We start from the raw sequence: 12,820 nt of genomic DNA, 5'->3' as shown, positions 1-12,820 counted from the left end.
AAAATGAAGAAAATATAGAGAAAACTTTTTTTGTGTTCATACATGTGTGGAGAAAACTTTAGGAAATGAGGATAGAGCTTGAGGAGATTAGGGAGGAGTTTGCAATCCATAAGGTGACCTTCACAGCCTCATGTCCTACTAATTGTGAGTGCTCACTAACACCAAGGTAGAAAGCATCATGTGCTGGGGGATGATTTTGTGTTTTCCTGTTAGTCATGAGTGACTCTTGCAGAATTGATAGCTAACTTCTGTTCAGAGGTTTTAAGTAATAAGAATGTTTCCACTGAAAATAGTACAAACACAAAATGTTTGACCCATTTTCTCCCCTTTCCTTTAGCTGTATTTTTAAAGATGTTTGATCCATTTGAGAGAGTATAATATAGGCTTCAGGCTTTGAGTTATAAGTTAGGAGTCTCTGCAGCATTTCAGCTTACTAACCTCAAGCATAAAAAGTCAGAGAAGTAATCTAAAGAGTTATGAAACTGAAAAATGAGCAAAAAAATATTTGGGGCAAAAATAAAATTACTACCATTATCACATACTGTATTCAATTGAGATAGTTTAAAATTTTCAGCACATTCTACAAAGATTTTTTGACTATTGTCGAAAATAAAGCCTTGCTAAAAAGTCAGGATATGGAGAATAATTACAAAAGGAAGGAGTTTGACATTCTACATAAATGTATTACAGGAGAGATGGCAATTTGAGGCTATTTTAAAACTGTTTAAAAAGTCAGTAGTATCATCAACTTTGATACTTCTAGTGCTTATTATACGTTACCCTGTATACTTGCAGCTCACCACTAGACTTCATGAGTCTTGAGAAAGTAAAATCACTTTTTACTTTTTAGTCTCCTACTGGGCTTGCACATTCTGTATTTTTAAAAATTAAATTATTGCAATTATTTTGTCACATGACAAAATAAAGTGTTGAGAAAATGGAATATAAGTAATAATTTAGGAAGAAAATAGAAGAAAATTACAAAGAAGATTGATAAAAGAAGATGAAATAACTGCATGGATTCCCATGACTGAGGGCCAGGGGGTAGACCTAAATAATCACTGAGTAATTGTTAATGCTCAGATTACGAATTTAGTGTTTAGTACGAGGTCACTAAAAGATGAACATAGAGCTGAAAATCTAACTGAATTAATTACTCAAAATAACTCACTCTACTTACGCTATTTTGTCTAGGGTTAGACCTGATAGATGAGAACAGACCTGTGGTAATATTATCAAAGTTGAAAATTATTTGATAAGTAGTTGAAACTTATTTGTGTTTTGGAGAATTGAATTTGGATCCCTAAATAATTCAAGTAGGACAGAGCACGGCAGTAAAGCAAAAATCAGATTACACTATATTTTGCATTAGTATTTCTATTGCTACAAAACACAGTCAGCTCTGTGGTTCTATTACATGAACTCATTATGGCTAAGCTGCCGTATTAAAGCATATATAATTGTAAATAAGCAATTTAAAATGTAATATACAGAAACTAAAGTGCTTTAATAGAATGACCTGTGACTCTACCAGCACTTAGGTGAAATACATTCGTTTTACAACATAACAAAAAAAAAGTGAATTAAATGTTTGAGGATACTTATTATGGCCTTTAAAAAAATAAGTTAAAATTTAACCTGATTATTATTTTTAATATTTATTTATATTAAGTACACACGAATTAACAAAAGCCTACAAAATCTTGTCTATAAATATAAACTGTATAGCAACTTTAGAGGATTAATACTTTGAAAATATCTGAATCTCGGTATTTATGTTACAAGTTAGTTCTATTTCATTAGAAATTATTTTGTAAAGTAGGGCTCTTGCGTCTAGTTATAGTCATTTCCACATAATTCCTTTTTAATGCTCTCTATTTGAAAATGTACCAGAATTTTTAATTCAAATCGCATATCTAATTAACACCTGTTTATAAGTGCAGCCAAAATAGAAACTAACCTTCATTCTTATATATACAAGGAGCCTGGCTCCTATTATACCTAAGTTTTGTTTTGGCATTATATAATCTAGTCAACATTTCAAAGGTTATTAGCGTACCTGATGCCAAAAGGTCATACATATTAGCAGTAATTGGCTTTTATAAATATTGCTCATTATGCAAATGCATTATTTACAAGCACCATTAGGCCAAAGTGGTTGTAAAAACTTGAGTATTAGGTTTTCTGCATTCATTATGAGGCAAAATATTTGACAATAGATAAATTAGAAGTTCATCTTAGATATTAGAATGTAATTTAGAATATGAAAAACTTCAGATGTTTGCTGGCTTAGAAGCCTTAAAACGAGACTGGTTAGGAGACAGAAATGACAATCAGTTGGTTGTGAATATCTGTTCAGGATACTCATTCTTAATGATCTATCATCAGCATATTGGTTACAAACTTTAGGAACTGATGAGACCATCTGAGAAGATACTATAAAGAGGCTGGAGAAGGGCTTCAGGATCAACCATATCTTGTAACATTTTTTACCTGCATATTTTTGAAAATATATTGTAGCAGCTCTGGATTTTTTCCTGAGATTTTTCATTTTTATTTAGTTGTTGTTGATTGATTTGTTTTAATAACTTGCTTGGGCTAAATTTGCAGGATCTGCCTCTCTCCACGGTGTGCAGCAACTAATGCATCTGCTTAATATTTTTGAATACTTTTAATCTTTTTTGGTTGGCTTCCTAAGAGATTGTGGCAGTTTTTGCATAGCTTAGCAGTCCTACAGTAAATGATTATATGTTGTCTTCAAACACCTCAAACAGGAAGGCTTCTACCCCTTATGAATGGAGCTTAGTGTGGGTTGGGAGCACATTTCAAAGCTCAGTCATTTTCCAATCTACCCTGGCTTTATTTTCTGCTAGGCCTTCTTGTGTTTCTTCTGCACACATATGTAGACTCCTGGTTAGCCAGGGATCTATGGAGATATTAGCAATGCTTTCTGTCAGAAAGTGATCTTGGTGAGAAGCACATGGAGAAAGTCAGAAAATTAAGAGGAAAATCCTTTATATGAGACAGCCATTTGCTTCTCACTAAGATCACTCTCTTACAGAAAACATTGCTAGATTTTCCTTCTTCTCCATCAGTTTATGTGCTCCTTCTCCATCAGCAAAGCTGCTGGCTTTCATGGCCAGTGCTACCCTTGGAGAACCACTTCTGTTTGTCATTTAATAAAAAAACCAAGGCAGAATATTGTGTTTAATGTGTTCCCAATTTTGCATTTTATAGATGTCCAAGATGTGTACCAAGACCATTATGACATTGAGGTAGATGTGAAAAAGAATTCCTGACCAAATATAATTTTATGGAAAATCTAGAAACAAATAGAAAACTCATTATGCTAAGGCAATATACATGTACAAGGTAACAAGCTTTTGAATTATGGTGGTAGCAATGGGAATGAAAAGTGTCTATGTAATGTAATTTAAGAATATTTAAAATAAGTGGTAAAGATAATTTTGGCATTTTTAGCATGGAAGAAGGGTGGAACTATAAATCAAAAGAGAATCCAATGAAAACTTTGTTTCCGAGAAAGACAATAAGTTGCCTTTTAGACACATTAAAGTAGCAAGATTAAGGACATTCAAATGGTCAAGTCTAATAGGCAATTGAAAAATGAGGGTACTCAGTTAAAAGTAACAACTGGAGATAAGACGTGGAAATCATTCTCATAGGCATAATAATTTAATTTATGAGAGGGAATGAGTTTTCTAAGATTATATAATTTTATCTTTAATATATATGTGTGTATATATATAATTGAGTTTTTAAATATATATTCTCTCTCCCCTTCCCCATATAAACAGATTATATCTTCTCTCTCCCTTCTGCCATATAAACAGATACATCTAAAACTTTATAATACTTGAAATACAATTTGGAGATTATTATAAACAGATATATCTGTTTGTGTGGGGGAGGGGAGGAGGGAAGAGAGCATATAGCATATAGCAATATCTATATCTATTTGTCTATCTATCTATCTATCTAATCTATCTATCTATTTATGGAGAGAGAAAGAGATAGATGGTAAGGGCAATTATCTTATAATTACCTTACAAAAAAAGTTAGAAAAATCTGAAGAAATTTCTCCCTGAAGGCAGGAGAGGAGGAAGAGGACTCATCAAGGAGGGCAGAGAAAGAGTAGTCAAGAAAGTAGAAAATGAATTGAAATAAAGTTCCCTAAGAATTAAACATAAATGGGGATTCCAAACAGAAAGCCTGATGGTGCCAAATGCTGCCGAGTTCCAGCAAGTGGGATGACTGAGAACGGCGGTTTAGTCATTAGGTTGTCCTTGGAGATTTTGCCCACATAACTCCCAGGCAACCTAAATTTATGGTAGACAATAGCTTTCAACAGAAAATGGAAGTTATGTCTAATTAGATTCCTTAAAAGCCTTAATTTACTAGTCTTTTTATTGTTTCAAAATAGGAAGAGAGAAAAAATTTTTCCACTTCATCTATTCAGTGTTCTTAGTAAGACAATACTAAAGCAATACAACAATCATATCAAAAATTACTCCTAAAGTTGTATTTTATTTTTTTATTTTGGAGCAGATGATTTTTAAAAAGACTTTTTGAATATTGACCTCATTATAGGATTGAACCTAATGCTTTCATGCATTATGAAATTTAATTCTTATAACATGCCTCTAAACTTGAGATTGTGCAAGAGGAATAAGAACTAGAATGATGATAAACCATTTGCCAAAGTGATACAGCCAGTGAGTAAAGGAGCTGGAATTTGAACCCAACTGTTAGAGCTGGTAATCACTTTGCCAAAACATGCTCTTGAGGAGACAGGGATATGAACCTCTGTGTATACACACAAACTCACAGCATGCATATAGAATTCCTTCCCTTCTTATGTCCGAAAACATGTTATATCCTTTCTACACTTCTCTGTATTATTTCTCCTCTACTGAGCAATCCTTCTCATCTGTAATTTAACTTATATAGTGCTGCCTCCATTATCTTTTGAAATAATAATAGTGATCATCTATTCAAAAAAATTACTCTCACCTCTTTCTGAGCTTGAATTTAACCCTTTCTTTAGTATGACACCACATTTCCTTTTTTATCATATTTATTAATAATTTGTCTTACTCCTTGTCCTGACATTTACTTCCACAAAATTCCATTTGCACTAGATTGCAAACCATTTAACAGAAAGAACCATGTTATTCAACTTGATGTCCCCACTCCCCCAGATTTTTTAAAAAAATTATTATAATATTAATCAGATTGCCTGATGTTTGTGAATGACATGTATGTTTCATTGACTCAATACCTAACACCTTTTCCTTTTGGATACTCAGTAGATATTTATTGACTGTAAAAATGAATGTGTGTCTAAGTGAAGGGAAACTTCTTAATTATCTACTAGAGGTGCATTGATAATCAGACACATACTGTTGCTTACCTCTACTCACTCTTGATAAAGCAGCAGGTGTTTCTTGATAAAGCAGAAAATCAGCAGGTGCTTCTTTTCTGTGCCAAGAAAACTCTCATTGAAATTCACAATGAATTAGAGCTTTGTAATAGTCAGGAAAAAAAAAAAAGAGAAATGTCACCCATAAAACCCATAATACCAAGCACGTGGATCCAGATCTAGTTTGGCTTTCGGGTTTATGAAAATAGTTGGGGGTGGATAGGTGGATAAAGATAATAGAAAGCTCAAAATAACACAATGTCTTGGGTCAAATGAAAATATATTTCTTTGAAAATAGGGATGATTATCACTTAATTTTTAGAGGCCCACCTTGTCTCTAGAGTGTATAGTGTGTGTGTGTGTGCGTGTGTGTGTGTGTGCAGTGAAGGGAGGTGTAAAAGAAAACAGGACACTGAGTTTTTAAACTGTTACCATCACATACTTGTGGTCCTTACAGAGAAATGCATGGTAGTCTGGCAAAAAAGGGCTACACAGGTCAGATTAAAGAAAAATTAGTCTTGAATTTATTTTTTCTTTATGATTGTTGTTGATATAAACAGCTTTTGATTACCCAAATTTTCATTTTACAATAAGTTGTATTCAAGATGTGTGCATGGTCCAAAATAGTAAACTAATTTTATTGCATCTTTACACAATTCCAACTAATTGTAAATAGAAATCACACGTAAAACTTTATAATACTTCAAATACAATTTGGAGATTATTATGAATGCTGATTTTCTCTCCTTATAGCTAAATAATGGATTAAGTTGCCAATCACAAATTAGTTAGAAGATGATAAAATTATTGGTTATGTTCTCATATGAGGACCATAATCTCAAACCTATTAAATATTTTTGTTTGGCTGAGTGCTAATAGAATTGTTCAGATCAGCATGCGCTTAATTTATGTGCCAGGAAAACTCTTATTGAAATCCACAAACAAATTAGAACTTTGTAATAGATGTGTGGGGCTGGGGAGGATGGGTGGTATCACCCATAATGCAAAGCATCAGGATTCATATCTAGTTTGATTTCAAGTTTGATAAGAATAGTTGGGAATGGATGAGTGGATAAAGACAATGAAAATGTTCAAAATACTGATTAAGTGTGTGCATTGGCACTCGTTATATTGAATAGATGTATAACTTTATTTCTTTTTTTTAAATTTTACTTTAAGTTCCAGGATACAAGTGCAGAACATGTAGGTTTGTTACATAGGTATATGTGTACCATGGTGGTTTGCTGCACCTATCAACGTGTCAACTAGGTTGTCAGCCTTGCATGCATTAGGTATTTGTCATAATGCTCTCCCTTTCCTTGCCCCCTACCCACCACCTGGCCCTGGAGTGTGTTGTTCCTTTCCCTGTGTCCATGTGTTCTCATTGTTCAGCTCCCACTTATGAGTGAGAACATGTGGTGTTTGGCTTTCTGTTCCTGTGTTAGTTTGCTGAGAATGATGGCTTCCAGCTTCATCCATGTCTCTGCAAAAGACATGATCTCATTCCTTGTTGTGACTGCATAGTATTCCATAGTGTATATATACCACGTTTTCTTTATCCAGTCTAGCATTCATAGGCATTTGGGTTGGTTCCATGTCTTTGCTATTGTAAACAGTGCTGCAATAATCATACGTGTGCATGTATCTTTATAGTAGAATGATTTATATTCCTTTGGGTGTATACCCAATAATGGGATTGCTGGGTCAAATGGTATTTCTGGTTCCAGATCCTTGAGGAATCATCACACTGTCTTCCACAATAAATGAACTAATTTACATTCTCACCAACAGTGTAAAAGCATTCTTTATTTCTCCACAGCCTCACCCACATCTATTGTTTCTTGATATTTTAATAAATGCCATTCTGACTGGTATGAGATGGTATCTTGTGGTTTTCATTTGCATTTCTGTAATGATCAGTGATGTTGAGCTTCTTATCATATGTTTGTTGGCCACATACATGTCTTCTTTTGAGAAGTGTCTGCTCATATTCTTTGCCCACTTTTTAATGAGGTTTTTTTTAATCGTAAATTTCTCTAAGTTCCTTGTAGATTCTGGATATTATACCTTTGTCAGATGGATAGATTACAAAAATTTTCTCCTATTCTGTAGGTTGCCTGTTCACTCTGGTGATAGTTTGTTTTGCTATGCAGAAGCTCTTTATTTAGATCCCATTTGTCAATTTTGGTTTTTGTTGCAATTGCTTTTGGCATTTTTATCATGAAGTCTTTGCCCATGTCTATGTCCTGAATGATACTGCCTAGGTTTTCTTCTAGGGTTTTTATGGTTTTGGGTTTTACACTTAAGTCTTTAATCCATCTTGAGTTAATTTCTGTATAAGGTGTAAGGAATGGGTCTAGTTTCAGTTATCTGCATATGGCTAGCCAGTTTTCCCAGCACCATGTATTAAATAGGGAATCCCTTCCCCATTTCTTGTTTTTGTCAGATTTGTCGAAGATCAGATGGTTGTAGATGTGTGGTCTTATGTCTGAGGTCTATATTCTGTTGCATTGGTCTATATGTTTGCTTTGCTACAAGTACGATGCTGTTTTGGTTACTGTAGCCTTGTAGTATAGTTTGAAGTCAGGTAGCATGATGCCTCCAGCTTTGTTCTTTTTGCTTAGGATTGTCTTGGCTATATGAGCTTTTTTTGGTTCCATATGGTTCCATATGATTTTTAAAGTAGTTTTTTTTTTCTATTTCTGTGAAGAATGTCAATGGTATTTTGATGGGAATAGCATTGGATCTATAAATTACTTTGGGCAGTATGTCCATTTTCATGATATTGATTCTTCCTATCCATGAGGATGGAATTTTGTTTGTTTGTTTGTTTGTGTCCTCTCTTATTTCCTTGAGCAGGGATGTATAGTTCTTGAAGAGGTCCTTTACATCCCTTGTTAGCTGTATTCCTAGGTATTTTATTCTCTTTTTAGCAATTGTGAATGAAAGTTAATTCATGATTTGGCTCTCTGCTTGTCTATTGTTGGTTTATAGGGATGCTTGTGATTTTTGCACATTGATTTTGTATCCTAAGACTTTGCTGAAGTTGCTTATCAGCTTGAGGAGTTTTGGGGCTGAGATGATGTGACTTTCTAAACATAGAATCATGTTGTGTGCAAACAGATACAATTCGACTTTCTCTATTCCTATTTGAATACACTTTATTTCTTTTTCTTGCCTGATTGCCCTGGCCAGAACTTCCAATACTATGTTGAATAGGAGTGGAGAGAGAGGGCATCCTTGTTTTGTGCTGGTTTTCAAAGGGAATGCTTCCAGCTTTTGCCCATTCAGTATGATATTGGCTCTGGGTTTGTCATAAGTAGCTCTTATTATTTTGAGATATGTTCCATTGATAGCTAGTTTATTGAGGGTTTTTAACATAAAGGGATGTTGAATTTTATCAAAAGCTTTTTCTGTATCTATTGAGATAATCATGTGATTTTTGTTATGGTTCTGTTTATGTGATGGATTAAGTTTATTGAGTTGCATATGTTGAAGCAGGCTTGCACCCCAGGGATGAAGCCAACATGATCTTGGTGGGCAAGCTTTTTGATGTGCTGCTGGATTCAGTTTGCCAGTTTTTATTGAGGATTTTCACATCGGGATATTGGCATGAAGTTTTAATTTTTTTTTGTTGTGTCTCTGCCAGGTCTTGGTATCAGGATAATACTGGCCTCATAAAATGAGTTAGGGAGGAGTCCCTCTTTTTCAATTGTTTGGAATAGGTTCAGAAGGAATGGTATCAGCCTCTCTTTGTACCTCTGGTAGAATTTGGCTGTGAATTCATCTAATCCTTGGCTTTTTATGGTTGGTAGGCTATTAATTACTGCCTTCATTTCAGAACTTGTTATTGATCTATTCAGGGATTCAACTTCTTCCTGGTTTAGTCTTGGAGGGTGTATGTGTCCAGGAATTTATCTATTTCTTCTAGATTTTCTAGTTTATTTGCATATAGGTTTTTATAGTATTTTCCAATGATATTTCTTACTTCTCTGGGGTCAGTGGTGATATCCTGTTTATAATTTTTATTGTGTCACTTTGATTCTTCTCTCTTTTCTTTTTTATTAGTCTGTCTAGTGATCTATCTATTTTGTTAATTTTTTCAAAGAACCAGCTCCTGAATTTATTGATTTTTTTGAAGGGCTTTTCGTGTCTCCATCTTCTTCAGTTCTGCTCTGATCTTAATTATTTCTTGTCTTCTTCTAGCTTTCGGAATTGTTTGCTCTTGCTTCTTTAGCTCTTTTAATTGTGATGTTAGGGGGTCTATTTGAGATCTTTCTAGCTTTCTGATGTGGGCCTTTAGTGCTATAAATTTTCCTCTTAACACTGCTTTAACTGTGTCCCAGAGATTCTGGTACATTGTCTTTTTGTTCTCATTGGTTTCAAATAACTTCTTTATTTATGCCTTAATTTCATTATTTACCCAGGAGTCATTCAGGAGCAGGTTGGTCAATTTCCACGTAGTTGTGTGGTTTTGAGTGAGATTCTTAATCCTGAGTTCTAATTTGATTGCACTGTGGTCTGAGAGACTGTTATGATTTCAGTTCTTTTGCATTTGCTGAGGAATGTTTTACTTGCAATTATGTGGTTGATTTTAGAATAATTGCCATGTGGCACTGAGAATAATGTCTATTCTGTTGATTGGCATGGAGAGTTCTGTAGATGTCTATTAGGTCCATTTGATCCAGAGCTGAGTTCAAGTCCTGAATATCCTTGTTAATTTTCTGACTTACTGACCTGTCTAATATTGACAGTGGGGTGTTACAGTCTCCCACTATTATTGTGTAGGAGTCTAAGTCTCTTTGTAGGTCTCTAAGAACTTGTTTTATGAGACTGGGTGCTCCTGTATTGGGTGCATATATATTTAGGTTAGTTAGCTCTTCTTGTTGAATTGATCCCGTTACTATTATGCAATACCCTTCTTTGTCTTTTTTGATCTTTGTTGGTTTAAAGTCTGCTTTGTCAGAGACCATGGTGCTGCAAAATATGTGGTTTCAAAATTTTTAATGGCTGATTAGTATTCCATTGTGCATATATACCACAGTTGTAGTCCAAGCTGTTGATAGGTACTTTGGTTGATTCCACATATTTGCTATTGTGAATAGTGCTGCAATAAACACATGAGTATGGTTATCCTTTTGATATAATGATTTCTTTTCCTTTGGGGAAATACACAGTAGTGGGGTTGCCAATCAAACAATAGTGCAATTTTTAATTCTTTGGGATATCTCCCTACTGTTTCCCATAGAGGCTGTACTAATTTACATTCCCAACAAAAGGGTATGACTTTTCTTTTCTCTGCATCATCACCAACATCTGTTATTATTAGTCCTTTTAATAATAACATTCTGATTGGTGTACATTTAATAAGCCATTGTGTTTTTAATTTGCATTGCTCTGATGATTAGCAGCAATGTGCATTTTTTCTTAGGCTTGTTGGCCATTGGTATGTATTCTTTTGAAAAATATCTATGTATCTTCTTTGCCCACTTTTTTAAAATTTTATTTTATTATTATTATTATACTTTAAGTTTTAGGGTACATGTGCACAATATGCAGGTTATTTACATATGTATACATGTGCCATGCTGGTGTGCTACACCCATTAACTCGTCATTTAGCATTAGGTATATCTCCTAAAGCTATCCCTTCCCCCTCCCCCCACCCCACAACAGTCCCCAGAGTGTGATGTTCCCCTTCCTGTGTCCATGTGTTCTCATTGTTCAATTCCCACCTGTGAGTGAGAATATGTGGTGTTTGGTTTTTTGTTCTTGCGATAGTTTACTGAGAATGATGATTTCCAGTTTCATCCATCTCCCTACAAAGGACATGAACTCATCATTTTTTATGGCTGCATAGTATTCCATGGTGTATATGTGCCACATTTTCTTAATCCAGTCTATCATTGTTGGACATTTGGGTTGGTTCCAAGTCTTTGCTATTGTGAATAGTGCCGCAATAAACATACGTGTGCATGTGTCTTTATAGCAGCATGATATATAGTCCTTTGGGTATATACCCAGTAATGGGATGGCTGGGTGAAATGATATTTCTATTTCTAGATCCCTGAGGAATTGCCACACTGACTTCCACAATGGTTGAACTAGTTTACAGTCCCACCAACAGTGTAAAAGTGTTCCTATTTCTCCACATCCTCTCCAGCACCTGTTGTTTCCTGACTTTTTAATGATTGCCATTCTAACTGGTGTGAGCTTTGCCCACTTTTTAATGGGATTATTTGTTTGTTGTTGAGTTGTTTCAGTTCCTTTTCTATGCTGGATATTAATCTCTTGTTGGATGTGTAGTTTGCAAATATTTTTCTTATTCTTCATGTTGTCTGTTTACTCTGTTAGTTATTTCTTTTGCTATGCAGAAGCTTTTTAGTTTAATAAATCCCATTTGTCTATTTTTGGTTTTGTTGCCTCTGCTTTTGCTTCATGAATTCTTTGCTGATGTTAATGTCAAGAAGAGCTTTCCCTAGGTTTTCTTCTAGGATATTTATAGTTTCAAGTCTTACATTTAAGACTTTAATCCATCTTGAGTTGATTTTTGCATATGGCAAAAAAGATAGGATTGAAGTTTCATTCTTCTGCATGTGGCTATCCAATGTTCTCAGCACCATTTATTGAAAGGCTGTCCTTTCTGCAATGTATGTTCTTGTCAACTTTGTCAAAGAGCAGTTGGCTGTGTGTGGCTTTATTACTGGAATATATTTAACCAAGAAGGTGAAAGATTTCTATGAAAGACACTACAAAACGCTGATAAAAGAAATTGTAGTTGACACAAATAAGAAAAGTCCCATACTTATGGATTGAAAGGATTAGTATTGTTAACATAACCATACTGCCCAAAGGAATATACAGATTAAAAACAATTCCTATCAAAATAATAATGTCATTTTTCACAGTATTAAAAAAATTCTAAAATCCATATGGAAATGAAAAATGCTCAAATAGCCTAAGTAATCCTAAGGAAAAATAAAAAAACATACAGCCATCATATTACCTGACCTGAAATTATACTGCAAGGCTATAGTAACAGAAACAGGATGGTAGTGGTAGAAAAATAGATCAACATGTTTTCTTTAAGATATTAGAATAAAGTGTTGTGTTGATGATAAGGCCAATAATTTATATTTACATAATAAATCACATCATCTTATTTGACTCAACTTGTGAGTCAACAACCTGTGTTTAGATTAATAAATTTATCAACTCATAGATGCCGTAATATACTTATTTTCATACCTCTTGTAAAAAGTGGAATCAGACCTCAAATTTAGGAAGAGTACCATTACTTAGATCCATGCTTTCTCTTCTATATCAGAGCTGCTCCCAGAAGTTTATCATCTGCCCTCTCACTTAAGCCATTCACTCACCC

The sequence above is a fragment of the Pan paniscus genome, chromosome 15, assembly GCF_029289425.2.
Source record: "Pan paniscus chromosome 15, NHGRI_mPanPan1-v2.0_pri, whole genome shotgun sequence".
Classification (NCBI taxonomy): Eukaryota; Metazoa; Chordata; class Mammalia; order Primates; family Hominidae; genus Pan; species Pan paniscus.
This window is presented reverse-complemented; position numbering follows the sequence as displayed.